Below are 24603 nucleotides of genomic sequence, written 5' to 3' on the forward strand. Positions count from 1 at the left end.
TATTCCTATAACCACATAATCAGTGACCCCACCTCCCCAGTCCCCTTTAGGCAAAGAAAAGACTCTAGTCTTGTAAAGAGAGGCAGATGAGAGCAGTAAAGTATATGCAGCAGCAGCTACAATAAGCCTGAATTAAACAGGGGCATAGGGATGGAGGCGATGAGCCTGAGGCAGTCTCCTCAGGTAAAGGAAAGAAAACGGAAAATGAAATGGAGGGAAAAAAACTTCTATACAGCACTGCTTGGTGTTGGAGTAGCAGGCAGCGGTACAGCAGCCCTCTGATCAGCCGTTGTAGGCTTGGGCTTCTCAGAATACTTAGGCATGCTGGTCAGGCCCTTAGGCCCTCAGGGAGGTACCGAACACTGCCCCGGTAAGTGCTTGTCCAGAACCCCAGCAGGGCAACAGAGCTGGCTTAGAATTCAGGGATCACCCTTTATGTATTTGAAGGGGATTCCCTGATAGCTGCTAATGTGCTCTCCTCTGTTTGGAGGAGACAGAGCAGGCAGCTGAGGCAGGGAGCGCTGCCTTGGCTGACATAGCCACTGGTGATAGTGGCAGTGGGGATGCAGGTTGAGCAGGATCTGATGCTGGGCTGAGGGAGCACTTGGGGGAAAACAGTTTGATGGAAAGAAACGCCCCCACCCCCCGGGTTCTCCTAGCCTCAGCTGTCAGTCACCTAGTGACAGTAAACTGCACCGCACTTGCCTGACACTACAAGCAGGGAGAGAACACGTCTGAAGAGTTGACAGACTTGAAGAAAAACAGCATTTGAAGGGATAAAAGTGCTTCACTGTGTAAAATGCTGAGACAAAATAGGGCTCACTTAAAAACACCCCTTGTGCTCAGTGATTCTCCCTTCAGGCGAATAAAAAGATTCTAGCCTGGTAAAATAGGCAGGCAAGAGCTGTAAAATATGTGCAACAGGAGCAGCTGTAAGTCTGAGGTAAAACAGAAAGAGCAGGGGAGGGGAGGGTTTGAGGGAACAGGTGTGAAGGGGTCCCCTGAGGTTAAAAAAAAAATAGAAAAGAAAAAAAATGGCTGAAAGAAATGGAGGGGGGATGTTAATGTGCATCTGTGCTGTGGAGTGTGGCAAACAGCTAGTACTCCTGTGTCACGCTGGGGAGATTTCTGTAGGTGCCACATCACACACAGTGCTTTTCTGTGTTGTGCTGGTACAGAGGCGGAGCTGGTAGCAGCTGCTAGTGGAGGCATATGCAGCTTTCCCGAAACTGTTGCCTCAATAACACCAACTGATGTGGCTCACTTGGTCTCTGCCTCAGTTCTTCTGGCTGAGGTGGACCTGCGTTTCCTCATGGCAACAAATACTGATGGCAGTGGGGAACACGAGGCGCTGGGCAGCACTAATGGAGAGTGTGCCAGTGAAGCCCTTGTGGCTTGAGAGCCTTTGCAGGGTGATATAGCTGTCCTATCAGAGGGCTTTTGGGGCACCTGCATCTCCTCTGATTTGTCCATTGGCAGCAGAGACTTTACCCAGAGTTCAGCCTTGAGCTGCACGTTGCAGGAAGCCCTTGGGGCTCAAGAGCCTTTGTGGGGGTGATAGGGAGGGCTTTAGCTGCACCCACCTCTCCCCTGGTTTGTCCCTGCATAATAGAGACTTTTCCCAGAACAGCACCTTGAGCTGCACTTTGCGGTCCTTTTTTACCTTTGCCAACATGTTCTGGCAATGAGGACACTTGTTTGTTGAGCGAGACTCTCTCTGAGGCATTTTAAACAGGAGGCAAGCTCATCAGTAACGGCCATACAGTCTCTACATGAGCCGCAGTTCTTCACTCTGGGAGAACCCGGCATCTCGGAAGAAGAAAAAAAGCTGCTGCTGTGGCACCACAGCAGCCACCACTTTTTTTTTTCCATAAATAGCACAAAAAGGTAGAACTATTAAACCTACGAGGTAAAGGGTAAAGTTAACTATGAATTTCTAATTCTTTTTGAGTGACAAGAAGAGCTGTTCTGAATTCCATCTTCAGCCTGGGATGAGGGCTGCACCCACATGTGCATTGCAACAGAGCGGCAGCAGCTTGAGATGCTGAGTGCGCAGGCAGAGGGGAGTGGGAGTTACTGCTCTGGAAAGCTTTCTGATCTGTGGCGCTGGGCAGCACTGAGACCTGAGCGGAGCACTCAAAGGAGAACCAAAGACTCAGGGCAGTTCTGAACCGCTGTGCCTAAGCCACAATTTCAACACAGTGTTTGATGATGAATTTCTATTTCCCTGAGGCAGTTCCATTTTTCTGGCCCTGCTTCAGCTCAGTGTTAATGGTTGTGTGTCAGATAATTCTGCATATAGGCAGGTTATAAACCTCAGGAAAACAGGTTGTGTAATAGAAATGCTGTGGTACAGCATTTACATGGCCTAACATTTCCCATTAAAACGGTTGTTTATGGAAGATCCACCCATTCTGGCTCTCAGTTGGCATCCAGGATGTTAGCAGGACTGTCGATTAGGACTAAGTAGTGATTTTAATACTGTTAAGCAGAACAATTTAGAGTGTAGCACTGCAGTGTTTTTAAGCAGTGGGATCTGTGCTCTCTTGTGGAACAAGTTATTTTAATTACAGAAGCAGTCCTTGTGACACAGTAGCTTTTGAAAGAAAACATGTCATTAGTTATAACTTTCAAACAAACTGACATTTGATTATATCTATACAATGGAGAAGGTATTTCCAAAACAAACAAAACATGCCAGCATTCAAGTACTTTTTTATGCTACATCAGACATGTTCATTTAATTAAGACACACGTAAACCTTCACATTGGCTCCGACATATTTAGATATTTTTCTCTTTTTTCAATCTTCCATGGGCACAGGGAAAGGGGGAACGTTCTTTCAGTGAGGGGGCCACTGACCAACAGAAAAATCAGTCAGGGCCACATACAAACAGCAAAAATCCTTTACTCACCTGCTCTCAAGGGAGAAACAAACAAACAAAAAAACCCACTTCACTCACACTCCTCTGGGGGCACTGGTTCTTGCCCTTGTCTGGCCAGTCATTGCTTGCTCTCCAAACTTTTGACAGGAGGTAGGGGAGCAAGGCACGGTGGCTCAGGGTTTCCCCTACAGCATGTGAGCCAACACTTGTACTCCAGCTCCACAAGAGTAGCCAAGACTCAGGGCTTCCGGCCTGCATCCTGGAGCCTTGCCATGTGCCAGATCAAATGGAGCCAGGGACTAGAGTTACCCCACCCTTGCTTTATATAGGTACGGCAGTCACCATGAATTGGGCTCATCTACTCTTATCCAGGGGAACTGGGCATAGTGTATTTACAGGAACCAGCCACCCAATGACACTGCAAACTGACTCATTTGACCTTCTGATGAACCTGTCATTAAGATTGGCTTACAGAGATGCTGGCTTATTGACATCAAGTTTATCAAGCTTCTCTTCCTTTTTATCTGCTCAGAAGTGGAGAACAGCTGCAAAGAACAAATGCTAATTGAATTAATCACAAATAGCAGCCAACTTGCTGTATTTGTTCCAGTAGAGTACTCTTATTTAAATGATGCTCACCTTGACAGATGTTAAGTTGTACTATGGTTCTCCTTCCCTGCCCCTTATCCATGGTTTACTTAAATCATAATTCATTAGCTAAATCTCCTTCAAAAAACATAGGAACTTCAAAAAAAAAAATAACATCATCTATTGAATAGTTAGTCACAAGAATCCAAAGTAATCCCTATTCATAAAACAAGTGCAAGGAAATACATGGAAATATGTATAACCTTTGCAGGGTATGAAAGAAAAACATACATAGGTCAGAATACTAAAAGGTATTTGGTATTTAGGAAGCTTTTACAATTACACTGATGACACCTTAAATTGTTTGTATCACTAGGCTGTGTCTACACTTACTAAAATCTTTGAAATAGCCATGCTAATGGCCAAATCGAAGAATACTAATGAGATGCTGAAATGCATATTCAGCACCTCATTACCACGCTGCCAGCATTTCAGCATCTCATTAGTATTCTTCGATTTGGCCATTAGCATGGCCATTTCAAAGATTTTAGTAAGTGTAGATGTAGCCTGTGTGATAGAAAAGAGCAAATTATCTGAACAGATTAAACTACAACTATAATCACAGAGGGGTGGACGTGCTCATCTGCAGCTTTACAAATAACAAGCAGTCCTGTAACACCTTGGAGACTAACAACTTTATGAGGTCATGAGGTTTCATGAGAAGTGGGTTTTGCCCATGAAAGCTCATGACCTAAGACATAATCAGTCTTCCTATAATTTCAGATGAACTGGCAGCCGTGGTGGGAAATTTTGCTAGCAAGTTCCTAGAAGACAAGACTTCAAGGTTAATAGCTGCTGTAGTCAGGCCTAGAGCCCCTCCCCAAAAAAGTCATTGTTGAGTCAGGTAGAATTTCTCCTGAGGAGTCTGATTGTCAAGCAACCCTCAGTCCACCCTCCAGTGCAGCTGAGGACAAAAGTGAAACTGCCTATGAAGGTGGAGTCACACTCCTAACATGAATACCTTTCTAGATTTCTAAGTGAAAACACTAAAATATTCAGTAATCATGCAATCTGTAAGTGCAATTTGCGTAATTGTCCTTTCTGCGACAGCCCAAGGCTGACGTTGCCAAGAATTCAGAGTAGCTCTTCTGAATTCTGATGTATCTGCTCCTATTTCCATGGATATGGACAGTGGCTAAAAGATAAATGCTTTAAAGTAATTACTCATACAATTAACATTTTTTCCTCTTACAATTTCTTTTCATGTAACCAGCACAGCCAGCTAATTCAGACTCATCAGTACAGCCATTAGTATATAAAGAGGCATCAGTTTACCATATCAATGTGAAAAAAGACACAAGAAAGGAAAGCATTGTTAGAATTGTGAAACAGCAGAACCCTGTGACTTCCTTTACCTACCCTACTTATTACCAATAAGATGCTCTTCTCCTTTGCAGTGATGAGTCACTGTTCCAGTTTCACCCTTAATTTATGCAGAGTCAAGAGAAAGAGCACTGCCATCAAGGAAATTCCCAATGATGACTCAGTAAAGTTTGGAGAAGGAACTTTGGAGAAAAGGAAAGTTTGGAGAAAAGAAAAGACGTCAATGGATGCCATTTCAATAGCAAATCTGAAGGTAACAGGGAGAAAGAAGCCCTGACTCACTCTCTCTCCAACATCCATGAAAGAAGTCAATGTTTTAAAAGCGACAGTATTTTGCTTATGTTGTAATTGGTTGATGTATCCATAATAGCATTCATATCGAATCACAGCTTGATAGCTATGTTTTGAGAATATATTTGACACATGCAACATATACATTAAACAGTAATCAAAACAAAAAAAGCAGTCAAGTAGCACTTTAAAGACTTACAAATAATTTATTAGGTGAGCTTTCGTGGGACAGACCCACTTCTTCAGACCACAGCCAGACCAGAACAGTGGCTATGGTCTGAAGAAGTGGGTCTGTCTCATGAAAGTTCACCTAATAAATTATTTTGTTAGTCTTTAAAGTGCTACTTGACTGCTTTTTTGTTTTCATAGTATATAAACTAGCACGGCTTTCTCTCTGTTACTATTAAACAGTAATGTCACACATTAACTAAAATCAGGACGATTTTATACAATTGCAGTATCTTAAAAGATGTGAAAGTCCTCTGCATTCTCCAGCAAACTTCCATATGGATGACTTGAAAGGAGTTTTAATTTTCCATAGTCACACTGATGTCTTAAGTTCCTGCCCAAGAAAAGACCGGAAGGTTTTGTTTCAGAGTAAAAGATGCTATAAAATGTACCCTATCTTTTTGAGGATATCTTCATTAAAATGAGAAATCATGTCCACTCTTATTTCCCTTAAAAATATAATCACAAAAAAATCAGCCAATTCTCCTCCATTTTACCAGTGACAGAAATCCTGTGCCACCTTTCTCTTTTTAACTGTACCCTTTGGGATTTAGCTTTTCAGGAGGGAAGCTATCTTGAACGCATCCCATCTGTTTAAAAATATCAAGTCAAAAGACAATAGCCAACATGAATTCACTAATGAAGTGGAGTTCACCTGCCCTGATTGGCAAGTTTTGGCTGCATAGTAATAGTTGTTACTTATAACATTAAAATGTTGTGGAGACAACTCTGACAGGTTATTACAGTTGTTCAGCAGAATGGAGATGGCATTTCATAAATCAGGATAAGGTGGTGTACTAAATTGGATATAGCAATTACCACCTGTAGTCACATACTGCACCACACTCCTGACTAGCTATTTTTTAAACTAACCCACATTTATTTCCTCCACTCTCTACAGTAATGGCTACTCATTTGGGGTTACCTGTAGCCTCATGACAATTGGCCTGCATTGGTGCAGCGGCAGGGCAAAGCCACAGGAGAAATTGTACCACAGAGAAACCAAAGTCTTCCTGGATCCCACCACACTTGTGTGCTGTTTGTAGCAACATGCTTTCCCCCATACACATGGCAGCTATACTGCCCACTGACTAGGTAGTGGATCATGGGCTCCCTCCTTGTTACCTTTGGAGTATTATGCACTAACTGGCCATTCTAACAACAAATTCTTTGTACGGACTCAAGATTTTAGTTTATTTTCATGCCAAATTTCAGTCACACAAACAGTGACATCAAAAACCTGTCTGATGCCACTTACACATTTAAAAATTCATGTTGTGGCCCTTCCTGTGGGGGAGAGGAGGAAAGAGATTGCCTCTCAAAGCCTTTGACCCCTGTGAAATCTGGAAAAAATGCTGCCCAATATTCCCCGACCTAAATGGAAAGACAAGCCAGTGCATTTGTTAGTGCTGTGCCACAACTGGGGACTGAACTATGTTGGGGGCACAAGTACAAGTGGAGCAGAGGTATTGTCTTGATGCACCTTTAGCTCAGTGGTTTGTGCATTGGCCTGCTAAACCCAGAGTTGTGAGCTCAAGCCTTGAGGGGATCATCTAGGGCAAATAGGTTTTTTTGTTTGTTTTTTTTATAAAGGGGGGAATGGTGCTTGGTCCTGCCAAGAGGGCAGGGGACTGGACTTGATGACCTCCCGAGGTCTTTCCCAGTTCTGTGAGGTGGGTGGGTGTCTGTGTGTGTCACCTTTCAAAAGGGGGTGTAGTGAATACTGGAGATTACCTTTTGCTACTACAATTCTAAAGAAGTAAACAAGATCAAAAGGGCTATTCCTGGCTTCTAGTGCCACTTGGAGTTGCCACTTTCAGCCACTCCACTAAATAGGTCTCATGCCCTAAAGAAGCTTTACCAAAGTAGCCAGACCTTAACTTTGATTCACAAGAGACATGGATGAACTCTTTTGTCTTATTTTCCCATTAATTTATGTATATATTTGGCTATGTCTAGTGTATAATTTATAAATGTCAGCATTGGAAGAGTTTTTCAATGTGCTGTGAAGGTCTGAATTACAGCTGGTCAAAACTTCCTGGAAATCTCAACTTTTAAAACATGTTTCATTGCTCTTTTGAATTTCAATCGCAATAAAACATACTTAAGATTTTGATGTGTTTTCTAACAGAATACTCTTTCTAATGTACCCGGTAATTTCTCTGATCAAATGTTTGTGAAAGGTTCATCTAATTTTTTGGCCATGGTGAAAACTTCTCAATGAGACTTTTCACTGAAGAGTTGCTTGGAAAGCAAAAAGAATCTGATTTTCATGAAAGCATACACAAAGGATACGTCCATTTGTTTAAACCAGCTCTAATCAGAATTAAGACAATTACTGAATTGTATAAGGGGAATTTTCAAACAGCTGTAGTATGTCCAGATGCTTAGCTGGGGCAAATTGGTGTTGCTCCACTGAAAACTAACATATCGATGCTATTTTACATCAGCTGAGGTCTAGCCAATCTCTATTAACAAAATATAGGAATTCTGAAGTACCCATTAATGTTGTTTAACATAGGGTGACCAGACATCCCATTTTTAAAGAGACAGTACCATATTTAAGCCCTCTTACAGGTATCCTTTTTCTTAAAACTGGGCAATTTGTTCCATATTTTCTGTCTCCCCCCATTAGTGCTGGTGGGTCCTGGTGCTGGCTGGATCCATGCTTGCCTGCTGCCTGCCCACCAGCACTGGGGGTTGGCCAGTGTCCCATAAAGGGAGTAGGTGTGCAAAGCTGATGGTGGGGCAAAAATGCAGCATGTGAAGTGGGCTGCTCTCATTGCTGGTCAAGCAAAGCAGCCGTCACTATGTACCAGCTATTGGCAACAGCATCCTACCATCCTGTCACTATGCACCAGCTATTGGCCAGCAGGGCCCTATCATCCTGTCCTGGCTGTGCACTGCGGTGGCTGGTGAGTGTGGGCAGGTGCCAGAAAGTAGCCAGTTATGAGTCACCTCTGCTACTCTCCCATCAATCCTTTATGTGCTCCCCTACTCATTGTTCGCTCCCTGCTTTGTTCCTTCACTCCCCTCTAAGACCCAGGGTGCTGGCCAAGAAGAGCGGAGCCCTGCATGTGCCAATGCCCTATTTAGTGCTGTTGTGAGAAAGATTCCCCACCTGTCTGCTAAACTCTATAGTGGAGGTGGGCAGGGGGCGATTTCTTGTTGGTTCACACCCCAAACTGAAGGCTCCACAGAAGCCCTGGGGCAGGCTTAGCAGTCTCTTAGCACACTCTCAACCTGCTCTGTATCCTGGTTTCAGGGAGGCACCTGTCTATCCCTGAGGCACCTGCCTCAGCTGAGACACTTCTTGGGCCCCATCTGTTGAAGCCACTGCAGTCAGGTTCCCTGAGCCTTGGTGCACAGTGCAGCTTTTGGGCTTAACCCCTTCCTGTTTGCACCGTAGCTGAGGGTAGGGGGAAGGAGATGGCTGGGATATGTCAGTAGCCCCAGCAGCCTGGCAGTGTTAACTGCCTTTTGACTTTCTGTAAGCAGGGAGGGACAGCTGCTTCCAGTCTCAGGGAGGGATGGGGAGGAAGAAATGAGCTCCGCAAAGATGGGAGTCAGGTCATCCTTCCCCCACATCCACTCTGGTTGGAAGCAGCTCCAGCCCCTTGCCTCCTGCACAGTGCCCAAAGGTAGCTGCTGGCAATCTTCTGATCTACACCATGGCAGAAACCCGTCAGTGGAGCTGCCCAGCCCAAGGGGCTCCCCCCCACCCCCAGCCCCCTGACCATCCCCTGACACACGATCCACTTGCCCAACACCCCCAGGGGGTCCCATGTGGCTGGTGGAGCCCTATCTGTGGGGTGCCCGCTGGATGTGGTCCACCTCCCTTCCCAGTCGTGAGGGTTGTGGTACTGTCCGCGGATGATGGGTGCCGTCCCGCCAGGGACAAGGCCGGGGGATACAGGGAAGGGCACCCCCCCCGCCCGGGGTTCCCAATTCACCCGTTACCTACCTGGGGCTCTGGAGAACAGATCCGAGGACAGCTGCCTCAAGGGGGCACAGCTGGGGAGATGGAGGTGATAGCTATCACTGGGGGCCTTCCTCTTCCAAGGTACGCTCCAGCTCCTCCACCCTGGCTAGCCTGATGGTCTTGGCTGGTTGTGCGCCTCCACTTTGGGGTCCACCTCAGGGCTGGTGTCTATCACAGCCACCGGGTTAGAAGTGTCTTTCGGGCCCAGGAGCTGGTGTAGCTCCTGATAATGTGGGCACCTCGGCGTGGCCCCTGCCCCCGATCATCTGTCAGAATCCCTGGCCTGGCTATAGGCCTGCTAAGTTCCTTTACTTTTGAGCGCACTTGATCAGCTGTGTGCTGGGGGTGGCCCCACTTCCGCAGCCCCTGCAACAGCCAATGAAAGGCCACAGCATTCTGGGGCTGGCCAGTGCTGTGCTGCAACACATCTTTAGCCCAGAGGCTGAGGAGGTCTTTAATCTCAGCCTCCATTCAGGAGCGGCTCCTCCTTTTCTGGCCCTGGCTGGCTTCCAGTGACCCCTCAGGCTGGGAGAAGAGGGCCTCCTGGGAGCCCTGGCGGGTGTTGGGGACTCACCATCCCGCTGGTGGTCTATTTGGCTAGGGGTTCATAGCATCTGGAGGGTGTGCCTGTCATAGCTCATGCGCCTAAGGCTCTCAGCACGCACACTTGACTTCCTGCACAGGGTTTCTGGGTACTTGCAGCTTTAAGCAGCTGGCCCCAGAGATCATAGAGCCCTGCTGGGTCTGGCAAGAGCATCTCCACGCTCCTTGTGGCTGCTGTCATGGCGGACCTGCTCTTTCAAAAGAGCAACCCCAGAGGTCTGCACATGCTCTCTTTCGAAATTCCATTTTGAAAGGGGCCGCTCTTCCTGAAATCGGATGGGAAGAGCAATTTTGAAATGTGTACCCCTTTCCACCAAAAACATTTCAAAACAGGCCATTAGGTGTGTGGACGCCCCGTGGCCTCTTTTAAAATTAGGCCCCCTTTCTAAATTGATTTCAAAAGAAGGAGCTAAAGTAGATGCACCCAGTGTGTATCATGCAAAACCAGTGGCATGTTCTGAGTGATCTAGACCCTTTGGAGCTCAATCAGAGCTATGGTTTGAATGGCAGGGAAAATTTGTAGACTCTGGCAGTCTTAAAAATGCTGTTTTTGGTGAGGTTCTATACGAAATGGCTCTGCATTTGGATCCTAATTTGGCCCTGTATCTTATTGAGGTACTCCAAATTTTAATGCAATTTGAGTAGCCATGTGGATTTTTTAGCACTTAGTAAAGCCTTCCTTTAAAAGAAGGATCTTTTAACCTTTCAAGTATAAACTGCAAGGGTAGGCAAATCCTTGCCTGTATATTGAAGTGCAGAATAAACGCCTCACTTTGGCCATGTCTACACTTACTAAAATCTTCGAAATGGCCACGCTAATGGCCAAATCGAAGAATACTAATGAGGCACTGAAATGTATATTCAGTGTCTCATTAGCATGCCACCAGCTGTGGCACTTCAAAAGTGCTATGGTTTGCTCGCCCATGGCTCGTCTACATGGGGGTCCTTTTCAAAAGGAGCCCACCAATGTCCAAATCCCCTTATTCTTATCAGGATTTCAATGTTGGCGGGGTCCTTTTGAAAAGGGCCGTCGTGTAGGCGAACCATGGCACTTTCAAAGTGCCGCAGCCGGCAGCATGCTAATGAGGTGCTGAGTATGCATTTCAGCGCCTCATTAGTATTCTTCAGTTTGGCCATTAGCTTGGCCATTTCAAAATTTTTAGTAAGTGTAGATGAAGCCTTTGTGTTTCATCTGCTTTTGCAATGGCATTCTTACATCAGCGATCATGGAGTAACAATATTCACATTGTGAGCAACCAGTGGTAGTGTTTCAAGTGCTACTTATTAATGTCACCAAATTTTTATTAGCATTATAGTCATTCATAAACACATCACTGTTACAGCAATTTTAATCTAGTGCAACCCTGGAATGTAACTTCTTTTAGGAGGAAAGTAAATGACCTTTGCAGAAAAAACATTGCCAATACATGGAACACAACCTCAAATGGCAGGTTAATATTTATAGCTTGATTTTATTTGGTCAGAGAAATTAACTCGGTACCTTAGAAAGCATAAGCTGTTTGAAGATATATATATGACTTCTAAGATAAATACTGGTGTGAAGGTCACTGTGTGTGAGCTGCACTAATGAGGGTAACCAGATATCTCATTTTTGAAGGAACACTTCCATATTTATGCTCTCCTGCAAGTCCCCCTGCTTTAAAAAAACCTGGGCCAGTTGTCAAATACATATTCTGTCTCTCCCCTCCCGTCAGTACTGGTGGGTCCTTCTGCTGTCCAGATCCTTGCTCATCAGCTGTCCACCCACCAATAATGAAAGCGCGGGGGGGGCTCCAGTGGCTAGCAATGGAGGTGGGAATGCAAGGCTGGTGATTGGGCAAAGCTGCATCATATGGGACCAGCCACACCTGCTGCTGGTCTGTGATTGCAGTCCCTACTGCATGCCAAATCTTGGCCAGCAGACTCTCACCCAGGACTAGCGCATGGGGTCCACAAGTGGTCATGTGCGCCCGTGCACTTCCTGTCAGCACCACAGCAGAGCTCTTGGGCCACAATGGAGGAAAAGGAGGGTGGGGGTAGAGTAGGGGTGAGGTGGGGTGGAGCAGAAGCGGATTGCTCACACATATATACACACACTCCATTTCCAACTAGCACTGACTGCTGGCTGCAGTAGCTGGTGAGTGTGTGCTGGCCATGTCTGGTTACACATTGCCGCTACTGCCCATCCATTGGCCTCTTTGGCTACGTCTACACGTGCAGCCAACATCGAAATAGCTTATTTCGATGTTGCGACATCAAAATAGTCTATTTCGATGAATAACGTCTACACGTCCTCCAGGGCCGGCAACGTCGATGTTCAACTTCGACGTTGCTCAGCCCAACATCGAAATAGGCGCAGCAAGGGAACGTCTACACGTCAAAGTAGCACACATCGAAATAGGGATGCCAGGCACAGCTGCAGACAGGGTCACAGGGCGGACTCAACAGCCAGCCGCTCCCTTAAAGGGCCCCTCCCAGACATAGTTGCACTAAACAACACAAGATACACAGAGCTGACAACTGGTTGCAGACCCTGTGCCTGCAGCATAGATCCCCAGCTGCCGCAGAAGCAGCCAGAAGCCCTGGGCTAAGGGCTGCTGCCCACGGTGACCATAGAGCCCCGCAGGGGCTGGAGAGAGAGCATCTCTCAACCCCCCAGCTGATGGCCGCCATGGAGGACCCAGCAATTTCGACGTTGCAGGACGCGGATCGTCTACACGGTCCCTACTTCGATGTTGAACGTCGAAGTAGGGCGCTATTCCTATCTCCTCATGAGGTTAGCAACTTCGACGTCTCACCGCCTAACGTCGAAGTTAACTTCGAAATAGAGCCCGACGCGTGTAGACGTGACGGGCACTATTTCGAAGTTGGTGCCGCTACTTCGAAGTAGCGTGCACGTGTAGACGCAGCTTTTATATGCTTCCCCTCCCACGTTTTCCCTGCCTCAAGCTCCGGTGTTCCTCCATATACCCCCCCCCCCACGCCCCCGTGGAGTGTGTCCCACTCCCTGCGCTGCGCAGAAAATCCACCCCGGTCTGATCATTCAGCTCACCATCAGCCTGACTGGCAGACTCCTTCCTCCCCACACTGCCCCAGGTGGGCTGGTATCCCGGGAAAACTCAAGAACCTGTGGTCTAGGGCACTCCCCAGGAGGAGCTAAGCCCTGCATATGACAAAGCTCTATGTAGCAATGGCACAGAGAAACTTCTCCACTGCTGATATAAGTTCTGCAGTGCTGTAGGCAAAGCTATTTCTAGCCTGTTTGCACCCCAACCCTGCAAACTCCACAGCAACTCCCTGAGCAATAGCACAGCACCCTTTTCACACATTGCCCCTGCACTAGGTCCTGGCCTCAGGGTGTGTGGAGGTGCTCTGTCCTCTAGGGACCCTCGCTGCTGAGTCATCTCTGGCGGGGTTTGCTGAAGCCCCTGCAGTCAGGTTCCCTGGGCTCTAGTGCACCATACGTTTCCTGCCTGTACTTCAGCCAGCACACGAGGTAGCTGGGTCACGTCAGTGGCCAACAACAGCTTAGATATTTTAGCTGCCTTTTGGCACTGTGCAAGCAGAAAAGGAAAAGCTGCTTCCAGCCACAGAGCAGAGGGGGAAAGCAGGAAGAGATGACCTCTCCAATAAACAAGCCATGTCATCCCTATCCCCTGCAGCTGGAAAGAGGTCCCTGCTGTTGGCCATGCTTTGGTGTGAACCCTGACAGAATTCGGAAGAGGGCACCTCTGTCCTTGTGTGTTCCATGACATTACCTCAAGCAGACAAGGAATCAGGTACCAGGAGAGGCAGGTCCTTCCTGAGGGCCCAGGCATGGAGGGTGGAGAGCACTACACCTGGTGGGTTGGGTCAGGTCAGTCACCCTCTTCCCTATGTGAGTGGGATGTCCATGTGTGTGTGTTTGTGACCTCTCCACATGCAAACCTTAAAGAAAAAAAGGTATATAAAAAAGACTCAAACTACATAATACTTCCTTTTAACAGGGGCTCAGTCAATCTGATATTAATTTGAATGTTTGTACTTCATAGTTCTGATTGAACTCACTTGAACAAGAGTAATGTCATGAGGTTTTCCATATGCAACACAGAAAAAGATGGTAACCTTAGGACTAATGCTATGTGGTATTACAAGATTCCTTAACAGAACACAAATTCTAAGTCCCTAACATTTGGTCAGTCCTGCTGGCTCTAAAATTACCAAAGCCTGCTTGGCATATTAAACCAGGTCTACAATATATGAGGGAGAGTCACAAGGTTACTATGAGTCCAATCAAAAGAATTCTACTCACTTTCTAATGTATTTTTAATGTGGAGGAATCAACTTCAACAGCTGTTATCTAAAATTATTCAGTGAGGACACTTAGTTCCCTGCACCAAGGGAGTCATGTGTTTGTAGCCCGAAGACCATTCAGCATGGCCTTATTCAATACCATGAATAACAAATGTAAAATCTTAGCAGAGTTGGCAGCAAGAATGGAACTATTTCTACCCTCATTTAATCGCACAGGACAAACCAGATCTACTATGACTCAGTGGCCCTGGAACAACCCAAGAAGGTTATCTGACATATTATATTACACCAGGATAAATAAGATTAGAGATCTTATTATATCTTTGGACACAAACAAGTGTTCTAATGAGGCTATATTCCCTTCACACTCTCCCTCCAAACAGAAAATGAATATTTTTAACCTTCATCCATATTTATAATCCTCAATATGCACACATGCAAAATTACAAGTTTTTGAAGCTAATATCTTAACCACTCATGTGCACTGCTTCTTGTCAGAGGTATCTCTCTCCATATTGCCAAATTTAATAACTGAATATCTTTAATAACTGAACATGAGTCACATTCAGTTGATCTGATTTTATAGTTAATACAGGAAATGCTGATTTCTATAATTACATATTACAAGCTTTCCACAATCTGCTTCCTGGTCTCACTTGTAACTACTGGGCATCCATAGTACCATCATGCTTTTAGTTACAGCACTTGCTCAAATTGTGGGATGTATATAGAGATCATTTTCTAGTTTATCTTCCTACCCTTGCCCATAAAGGGTATTTTCTTATTGTCAGGCCCATTAGAATCTGGTTTAGATGCTTAAGAATTGCTTTCTATTCTTTTAACTATATTACCTAAAGCATATCTAGGAAAACTATCACTTAGTTATTTTACATAAGGCTGAACCACATTGTACATAGTTTACAAGTAGCAGTAGAGGCAGCCCCGTCAGCGAATTTAAATTCTGACCTCATGGGGCTGCTTGTACAGGGTAAGAGGGTAGTTTTGGCTACTTCTCCATTCAGCTGCTGGGAAATTACTTTGTTTGAGACAAGTGCATTTTTAACTTTCTTAGTGAGGAATTAATACCTGCTTACCTTCTTGTTCTGTAACTATACAGCAGCTAGCACAATTGAGTCTGGGTTCATGGTTTGGGAGTCCCAGGTGCTGTTGTAATACAAATAAACCTGGCTTATTTACAATTAAGGTTGCTATGATACAGTTAACTCTTAGGTACAACATGAAATGAAAACATTGCCGATTTCTTTTGAACAAAAGCCTAAGCCTTAAGCTAGAGTGACCATATTTTCCTTTTTGCTGAATATGGAACACCTGGTAAAATGACTCACATTCAGGCAAGTTCAACACCAATCAATTTGAACTATGCAGTACAAATGATCAAAGTAACATCACATTGAGTGAGTCCCTGTTAAAAAGAAATACTGCGTAGTTGGATTCTTTTTATTTTATTTATTTATTTTATTTTTATTTACCTTATATTTAAGGCTTTAGGGTTTGCAGAGGGAGAGGCTACACATGCTCTCGTATATCTTTCTCACACAGGAGAGTTGATCTGAATCTTCCTTGCCAGAGCTTTTCATGCCTGGCTAGGTGCCAAGGACAGACCTCTCTCTTCTGGTACCTAGCACATTGTTTTCCTGAGGCAACACATGGAGGGGCATGCAGGGTCACTTGCCCTCCCCAGATCACCTCTCTCTCTCTCGTGTCTCCTCAGTGTCATTCTCCGAGGGCCAGGGCAGTCCTGTCCCAGGCATCAGCAGTCCAGCTCCACCCTTTGACAGAGCTGGGGAACCCCCACCTCTGCCACCCAGACCAGCAAGCACCCAGCCCCAGAGGGTGCATCGCCACCACCGGCATTACCTGGACAAGGCCACAGCCTCCCACACCGCTGCAATACGGGAGCAAACAGCCATCCTCTACCAGTGGCTCCAGATGGAACAGGAGGACAGGGCCTGGTGGTAGGAGGTCTGGAGCAAGGCAGCCATGGTACTTCAGTGTCTTGCGAGAGCACCCTGCTGGCCCCCCCACACCACTGCCCCCACATTGCTGTGTGGATCCTCCCTTTCGGAAGACCGGGGACCTCCTTCAAAAGAGCAGATGGGTATGAGGATCTGCTTTGTGTGTGTAGTCACATTCTTTCTAAATCCTTTCTTTCAATGTGGCTTTTCGAAATTCCAGCTTTCGATATTTATGTGTAGTGTAGACACAGCCACTATGTCTTTTAGGAAGAATTACTGAAAATGTTACTCATCAAAGGATAAAGCTCTACAGATGGGTCACTGGTTAGGCTCAAACCTTACACTCACATGCAAATAATCACTAACTCCTAAAGAAACAAATAATTATCTGTGTTAAAAACAAACCAAAAACTACCCCCGAGGAAGTTAAAGACTTAGTACTGAACTAGTTTTGCCTAGCAACATCTTGAGCCCTTACAGAATATCAAGTTCAGAAAACTTTAACTTCTGAAAACAAGAGAATAGAGTTAAAGTACCATGACAGGCCAGATTATCTCTGCCCAATTTCAGCAATAGTGGTTAGGGCCCTCTCCTTGGATGTGTGAGATCTAGGTTTAAGTCCCCACAGTAAATCAAGTGGCATATGGAATTTGAAGGTAGGTCTTTTAGATATAAGTAAGGATATTGAGGTCTCTTAATTTTTGCAAGTAAAGGCTAGTCTGAAGGCAATTAGTGGGAGACAATTCACAGCTGAGAATCCTTAGTAGAGATAAGTGCCACTCTCCAGCCTGTCAGTCAGGTGCCTAAGGCCCAGCTCATTGAATTTAGGCACCTACATACCTTGTGACTGTGGGTCCAAGCCCCATCCATTTCCTTTGCATTTCTCTCCTGACTAGTTTAGGTGTCTCTCTACTTGGTTTGCTGCTTCTGAGAATCCCTTTACTTTCTTCATACCATGAACAAGGTGCCTTAGCACTGAATTCCACTAGGCAACAGGGTGCCCAGAGATTGGCTATGTTTGTAGCTGCAAAGTATTATTAATAAACCCAGCTGTACAGGCAAGAATTGTTATATGTTATGCCTTAGAAAAAGAAAGTTATTCAGTTCTAGAGAGGTTAGTTTAAAATCCTTCTTTCCCCACTGCCAACAGAATTAAGCAGCATCTTTACAAACATACAACTTACCGGGCAGGATCCAAATGTATATAGGGTGTGCTTTGCAATCTAAATTAAATGTGAATTTGGAAATGTTAAACTGCACTTTAAATATTCTTTAAATAGAAGGCAGTCCTTCTGCAGATCAGACTAATGACAGACTAAAGGAAGTATGTTGTTCAAAGGTGTGTTCTTGCTAATAATAAAAGTCTATTTGCAGAAAGTGCACAAAGAGAACTCTTCAGCTCAGGAAGAACTTGTGTAATTATCCAATTATTGATAAAACCACATTCTAGGATAAAATCTAATTAAAAGTGCAGACAAGACTACACTCTTGCAGCGTGTTCTCTTCCAAGTTAAAACAGCTCTATTAAACAGAAATAGCAAGATGGGATGTTTCCTATTGTGATCCTCAGAAACTTTCCCATAACATGAAGAATAATGCCATGGCAGTTTTATGAGAAATGTAAATAGCTACAGTTCACAAACCTCTTGTGTAATGAATCTTGGATCAGCATGGAGAACAATACAGCATGAAAAAGTTATTTACATTTACATCAGCCTTCCCTTTTTGTGAAATGTATCACAAAATTAAACAACTTCTAAAACGTCCTTAACCATCAGGAGGTGGTAAACTGGAACGTCTTCATTTTCCACAATGTGCACTGATCAGTGTTAATGGTCTTTGCTTCTTACTAAAAGTTGCTAAAATTAATAAATATAAAATCAGCATCCATTTTCAATATTTTAGGATGGTTTCCTGATAATTAATCACTTCCTAGGCTAACAGAGGTATTGTAGATAGTACTTACCTATTCCTTTAAAGATTGTGCAAATGCAGCTTGAAAATGTAGTTTATTAAGGGCCAGATCCTCAAAGGAATTATAAAACTTCAGAGCCTAACTTACTTTGAGGATGTGTGCCTAAGTGGCAGAATTGGGACCATAGTGCTTAAAAACCTGCTCTCTGTAAATGCCAGTTACTACAAATCTAAATCAACCTTTTTAAAAGAAATGTGTTTACCAACAATGGGCATTTTTTCTAAATTAAATGCTGAGCTCCTGTCGATATCTGCTTTCTGTATGTCAGTGCATCTGCAGATGTCAGTGCAGATATCCATGGCTCATTTGTGTGACTATGAATGTGGATACAAATTTTGTATCTGGAACCCTGCAAATTTGTGGATATCCATAGCAGTCCACATCCACGGCTATCTGCAGGTATCTGTGGCTCATTTTTGCAGCTCCAGATCTGGATTCACATACAGATTTTGTATCTGCAAAGGGCTCTATTGATCACTCAAGTGAAAGTAGCAGGTTTACCTAGTCTTAAAAATAATAAAGAAATGATTATACAATATTTGATGTAGAAATAGTTATCTTGATGGTACAGTGTGATCATACTACTAAACCAGGGATCAACAATCAAAATTACAAGAACAGCCATTTTTTCCAATTTCGTAAAAAACTCAAAAGAGCCACATTGCATGTGAACACGAAATGGTCCTTAATAAACGTTAAACCATATTTTTGAAACCCCTGTTTTCAGAACAGCGCATGCATAATGATTTGTAACGTGATACATATTTACTGTAGGATAGTCACAAGCTTTTTATATATTCTATTTCCTCATGCTTTACATGTGCATTTGTAGCATTGTCTTCTTGATTTTCACTCCTGAACCTTTTCTCTCTGGAGGATCCTAGGGGGAGATAGCTGACATTTCGAAATCACATATCGTTTGTGATTTAGACATGAGTTGTTCATTTTTTGGGCTTTCGATGTTCACCGTTTATCAAAAATAATGCGTTTTTTTTTTAATCCTTGCAATTAAGCATTGGAAGCCACAAAGAAGTTCTTAAAATGCGGACTCCTGTACTAAACTCATCCTTCATTTCCAGAGGAATTTTCCTTGGGGTTGCCAAAGAAGGATTCTAGGCACAACAGATGCCTATTGGATATGGACTCTCATCAGGATCTTTGCTCTTTTTATCCCTTTTATATTCTGCAGCACTGGGTGGAGGGAAGGCATTGCCCTTAGTAATTGTTATTTTAAAAGACTAATAATAAAGGTGTATATGGATGGGGGGGCATGCCATAAAGATGACAAGATTAATTGCTTATGCAGTCCATTAACAGCAGCACCAGAAGAGTCAGATGTAGCTAACACTGCCTTTCAGCACTATGGTGGAAAACATTAAGAAGACTGGATAAGACAAAAGAAGTAAAAAAAGTGATGTTAATAATTACCTGAGCGAATATTAAAATAATGAGACATTCAATCTACTATTAACTAACGTAGGCTACATCACTGCTAGCAGATTAAAGAAAGTTAAAGTTAGAGCCTTTCCTGTTAAAAAACACATTTTGCTCACTAAAGAAAATGTCTTATATTCTGTATCAAGGGATGCATACCAGTGTTGTTTGACTTATGTGTCACTCAGATAGACAGATAATAAAAGCCACCTCGAACTCTTCAATTAAAACTAAAATTAACCAATGAAATTAGTGATCTGCCCTATGATGATGTTTATTAAGAACAGGTTAAGCCATATAGATTGTTTTTGTCCTGCTGGATTCATCCATGTTCTTAGGATTGCCATTTGATATAGCATAAACAATAGCAATAGAACTCTTATAATAGTTTTTACAAAATGTTAATGTCATTAACACCACAGATACACATCTGTGGTATTTGAGAAATGACAATTTGCAACATGTTCTTCATTGTTTGTACAGCAGACCCCTGACTTGTGTGGGGGTTATGTTCTCACAACCCCTGCATAAGTCAAATTTCCTGCACAACTTAGAATAGCCAGGAAACTGACGAAGGCACCAGTGAGTGGAAGGGAGGGCTTCCCTTCTCCCATCAGTGGCGGCAGCTGAGAGTCGGGGATGGCAGTTGTGATAACCCAAGACAGGGGTTTACTGTGTTGCCCAAAATGCATCTGTTAGTTGTCAGGACCATATTACAAGAAAATAGAAAGTTTCTTGTAATTTCATTTATTATAAAAGCTGTGCTCTTTTTATATATTCTATCATCTAAGCCTAATGAAATAAAACTCCCGTAGATGATTCAGGTTGGGAAATACAGTATATTTTTATAGCTTCAAACTGCTATTTCTGACTCACTTCCATAATCAAATATTTATTTCAAAGGGCAATGGTACCTATGAAGTGGCATTGAGTTAGGTTCATTAGTATTTTACAGTTTGCTGGTATATACCCTTCAACAGGTGTTAGGCTACGTCTACACTATGAGATAAATTTGAATTGAAGGCAGTTAGCTTGATATTACCATGACTGTCTTCATGTAAATACCATTAGCTCAATTTAGAGAGCACTAATATCGGTATCATAATATCATTGGAATTTGCTGGGTGTAGTATCAAGTTTGAATTTAAAAGTTCAAATAAAGGGCAGTGTGGCAGTGCCACCTCTTAAGATCAAATGTATTAACCTCCAAAGGTGTCCTGTATGTAACCAACTATGCCCCACAGTGCTCCGCTCTGGCCGCTACTCTCCAGGTGTGTGCAGGAATTAGATAACAGGAAGACCGTGAATTTCAAATTGGGCCAGGAAGCCTGTGGCTGTGGGGTCATGTTTGTATGAGAGGCTGAGAAATGTCTTCCTTTCTTTGCTATTACTGCTGTGAGCACATTTACCCATTACAAATAGCCCCAGCACAGAGTTCATGGTTCTGTCTCTACACTTGGCATTTTTTTCTGCGCTGCCTGGCGCCAGCCGTTGCTCCATCACACCATTTGGCAGCAAGGCTGTTGTGGGGGTCATGCTTCTTCTCAGTTATTTACATTTGTGCACAACTCCATATATCTCCCCCATAGATGCAATGCAGTCAGTCTTTCCCGCGTCCAACCACATCACGTGGCTAGCTCCCAACCCAATAAAAGGACAACCTGCCATTCAGTGGCGACCATGCTGTGCCCTGACTTGTGTGCGGTTAGGGCTCCAAGAGCGGGAAAGATTTTCAGGGGCTTGCAGCCACCCCGGCATAAGTCTCCCCCAGTAACTAACATTTTTGGGGGCTTGCTGCCATCCAGTGACAATTATTCAACTGGTCCCCCACCAAAAATATTTTCAGGGCTTTTCTGTCACTGGGGGAAGTCTCCCCCCAGGCAGCTTAGATTTTCAGGGGCTTGCAGCCTCCTGGGGGGACTATTCCAACTGGCCCTCCCACTGAAATCCCCCCATCTCCCACTGCAACAAGGACCCAGGTGGTTAGCTGATGCCAGGTGGGGAAGTATCCTCCAGCAGCTAAGATTTCCGGGGCCTTTCTGCTGACAGGACCCAGATTTTTCCACTATCTGATTTATTTTCAATAACTAGCATAGTATAACTCCACCGTACTCAACTGGACTGGTTACAATTATAAATATGTTTGTGGAAACATGCAGGTAAATCATAGGAAAATATGTTTAGCTCAAATAACAGAATCATAGACTTTAAAGCTAAAATGGACCACTACATCATCTAGTCTGACCTTCTATGTGTCTCAAGTAATTAAACTTCACTACTCACCCCTCTGTTGAGCCCAATAATTTTTGTCCATCTAAAATGTATTTTCCACAAAAGCACTCAGTTTGGGTCTCAAGATATCAAGAGTTGGAGACACTCCCACTTCCCTAGTAATTCACTTCAGTGATTAAACAGTTCATTGTTAAAAATCGTATCTAGTGTGAAGTTCTTTGGCTTTAACTTCCAGCCATTGCTTACTATACCTCCTGCTTTTTAGTACCTGGTATATTATACATATCACTTTCAGGGTTTTTTTGATAAACTAAACAGATTGATCTCTTTTAAGTCTCTCATTGCAAGGCACTTTCTCCAGTGAATAATTTTTCTATTTTATGTACCATCTTCAATTTTTCAACCTTTTTTTAAAATGTGGACACCCACAACTGTACACACTATTACAATATCAGCCTCAGGAATGCTGTATACAGAGAGATAAATCACCTCCAATTCTTGCTCTCCTCTTCATCCACCTAAGGAATGCACTGGTCCTTGTTATCACAGCATTGCAGAGGTAATTCTTGTTGAGTTACTTCTCCACTATCCCTTCCAGAGTCATTGCTTTCATTATTCTGTAAGTATGGCTTGTACTCATTGTTCCTAGATGTCTAAATTTACATTTGGTTGTATAAAAATGCATTTTAATGGTTTCAGTTTACCAAGCAAGTTGTATCATTAGGTATGGCTGTCCTGTCCTTGGCATTATTTAACCACTCTTTCAGTTTTGGATCGCGTAAAATCAGCAGATGATATATTTACTTCCAGATCATTGATGAAAATGTTGATTGCAGAAACCCTTTAGAATCCTTGACAAGTACTGGGGGGTAGCTGAGTTAGTCTGCATCTTCAAAAACAACAAGAAGTCCCGTGGCATCTGACAAAGTGGGTCTTTGCCCACAAAAGCTTATGCTCCAAATTATCTGTTAGTATATAAGCTGCCACAGGACTTGTTGTTTTAGAATCATTGAGTTGATGATCATTCATCACTGACAATTACTTTTTGATACCTGTCCACTAGCCAGTTCTTAATCCATTTAATGTGGTCTATTAATATTTAATGCTAATATTAAATCACAATGTTTTACAGGACTAAGGGTGTGTCCCCACCACAGTTAGGGAACCCCATCGTGGCAAAACAAGTCTACTATGCCCTGTACATTTCCCAGTCACTGTCTTCCACAGCAAAAAGGTATTGATTGCCTCAGCTACCTGGATGACAGTAGCCCTCATTGTAGATTTGCCCACTCCAAACTGATTGCCCACTGACTGGTAGCTGTTTGGCACTGCAAGCTTCCACAGAGTTACTACCACTTGCTTCTGAACTGTCAGAGCAGGTCTCACTTTGGTATTGCAGCACTTCATGGCAGAGGAAAGCAATTCACAAAGTTCCATGAAAATGGCCTTATACATTCCAACATCTCCCCATTCCTCCTCTGCAGTGTTTTACATTTGTGTACATCCATGCCTTCCTCATTGCTCTGAAGGCTGCTTAGGCTCATAATACTTGCCACAACAGTTTGAAATTAGGTGAAATTCAGGCTTCTGCAGCCTAGTCGGGTCCCTGTGGCCTACTTGGTGTCTGCAGACCCAGCAGTCTAGTCAGGGTTTGCAGGTCCAGGCTTCCCCCTTACTTGGGGTCACAGGGGTGGGGGTAGGGGAGCTTGGGCCCTTCTGCTCCACCAATGTCCAGCCCAGAGCCCTGTTGGTAGTGGGCACGTGGCCCCAGGCACCAGTTCAGTGGGAATTCCCACTGCAACATGCTGACTTTGGGTTATCCCCCAGCCCTCAGAGCCATAGAGAAGCAGCACTTCCACTGCATTTCAAAAGGGCTCCGGCCGATGCTGCAGTAGCAGCGGTGGCAGCCAGGAGCTCCAGGCCGCTTTGAAACACTGGGCCCTTGTACAACTGCACCTCTAGCCACTTCCCCCCCATCAGTAAGCCTGTGTTTACACACGACACAGCTGCATTGTATATTCTTCTTAGAACACTCAAACATGGTCAGTGAAGTGCACTGAGGTACTGGGTATGTATAGTTACCCCTACCTCTTATTCCTTTTTGCTGTCTTCACCTTAACATTCATCCTGTTTCACAACCTTTCCACGACCCTCATAAAAACTTCTTCCTCCAAGCTCTTTTGTTTCCTCCCTCTCATTTCAAACTTTTCTGTCCCTGACATTTATCACCCTTTAACCCCTCCCAGTAGTTGGTTCATCCCCCAACACCCAACACCTCCAGAAATCTGATGCCCACCCACCACATCCTTGTCTCACAGCTTTCCCTCTGTTCTCACCATTACCATCCTCTCAACTTCTGGAAAGCCCCTTCAACACTTCCCACTTGACTTCCTTCTCAGCCGAGATCACCGTTCCCTAAAAAGTACTTAGTGTTCTAAGAGTGAAAGCTACACATTCATTCATTACCATGACTGATCTTACTAAAGATTATACCCATCAATTTTTTTTGTCTAATGGGTATTGATACACTAGATTTTATTAAAGAGAATTATGCAAGAACCAAGATTAGTGATTGGCTGACCCTATTTACTTATTACAATTAGCAATCTGGTTTATATCAAAGAGCATGTGTTACATTTTCCAGTGGCATTTTTTAAACGGGTTCATATTTATTAGACTCTTGGCAAATCAAAGTGGATGCTTTGAGGGGATGAGAAGCTGAAAATATGATGA

General features: G+C 44.0%; 1 long non-coding RNA gene across 4 annotated transcripts in view; it reads left to right on the forward strand.

Annotated features, from left to right (window-relative positions):
- Nucleotides 1–24603, forward strand: part of LOC142013738 (uncharacterized) — an 81238-nt gene that overhangs the window by 5259 nt on the left and 51376 nt on the right. For 2 of the 4 annotated variants that reach the window (XR_012645779.1, XR_012645782.1), the window contains exons 2-3: nucleotides 4931–5109; nucleotides 15986–16372. This is a non-coding gene — a long non-coding RNA (uncharacterized LOC142013738). Of the gene's footprint in view, nucleotides 1–4930; nucleotides 5110–15985; nucleotides 16392–24603 lie in introns of all 4 variants that reach the window. The other 2 variants (XR_012645780.1, XR_012645781.1) reach the window with 2 other exon arrangements.

The sequence above is a fragment of the Carettochelys insculpta genome, chromosome 5 (genome assembly GCF_033958435.1).
Source record: "Carettochelys insculpta isolate YL-2023 chromosome 5, ASM3395843v1, whole genome shotgun sequence".
NCBI classification, from domain to species: domain Eukaryota; kingdom Metazoa; phylum Chordata; order Testudines; family Carettochelyidae; genus Carettochelys; species Carettochelys insculpta.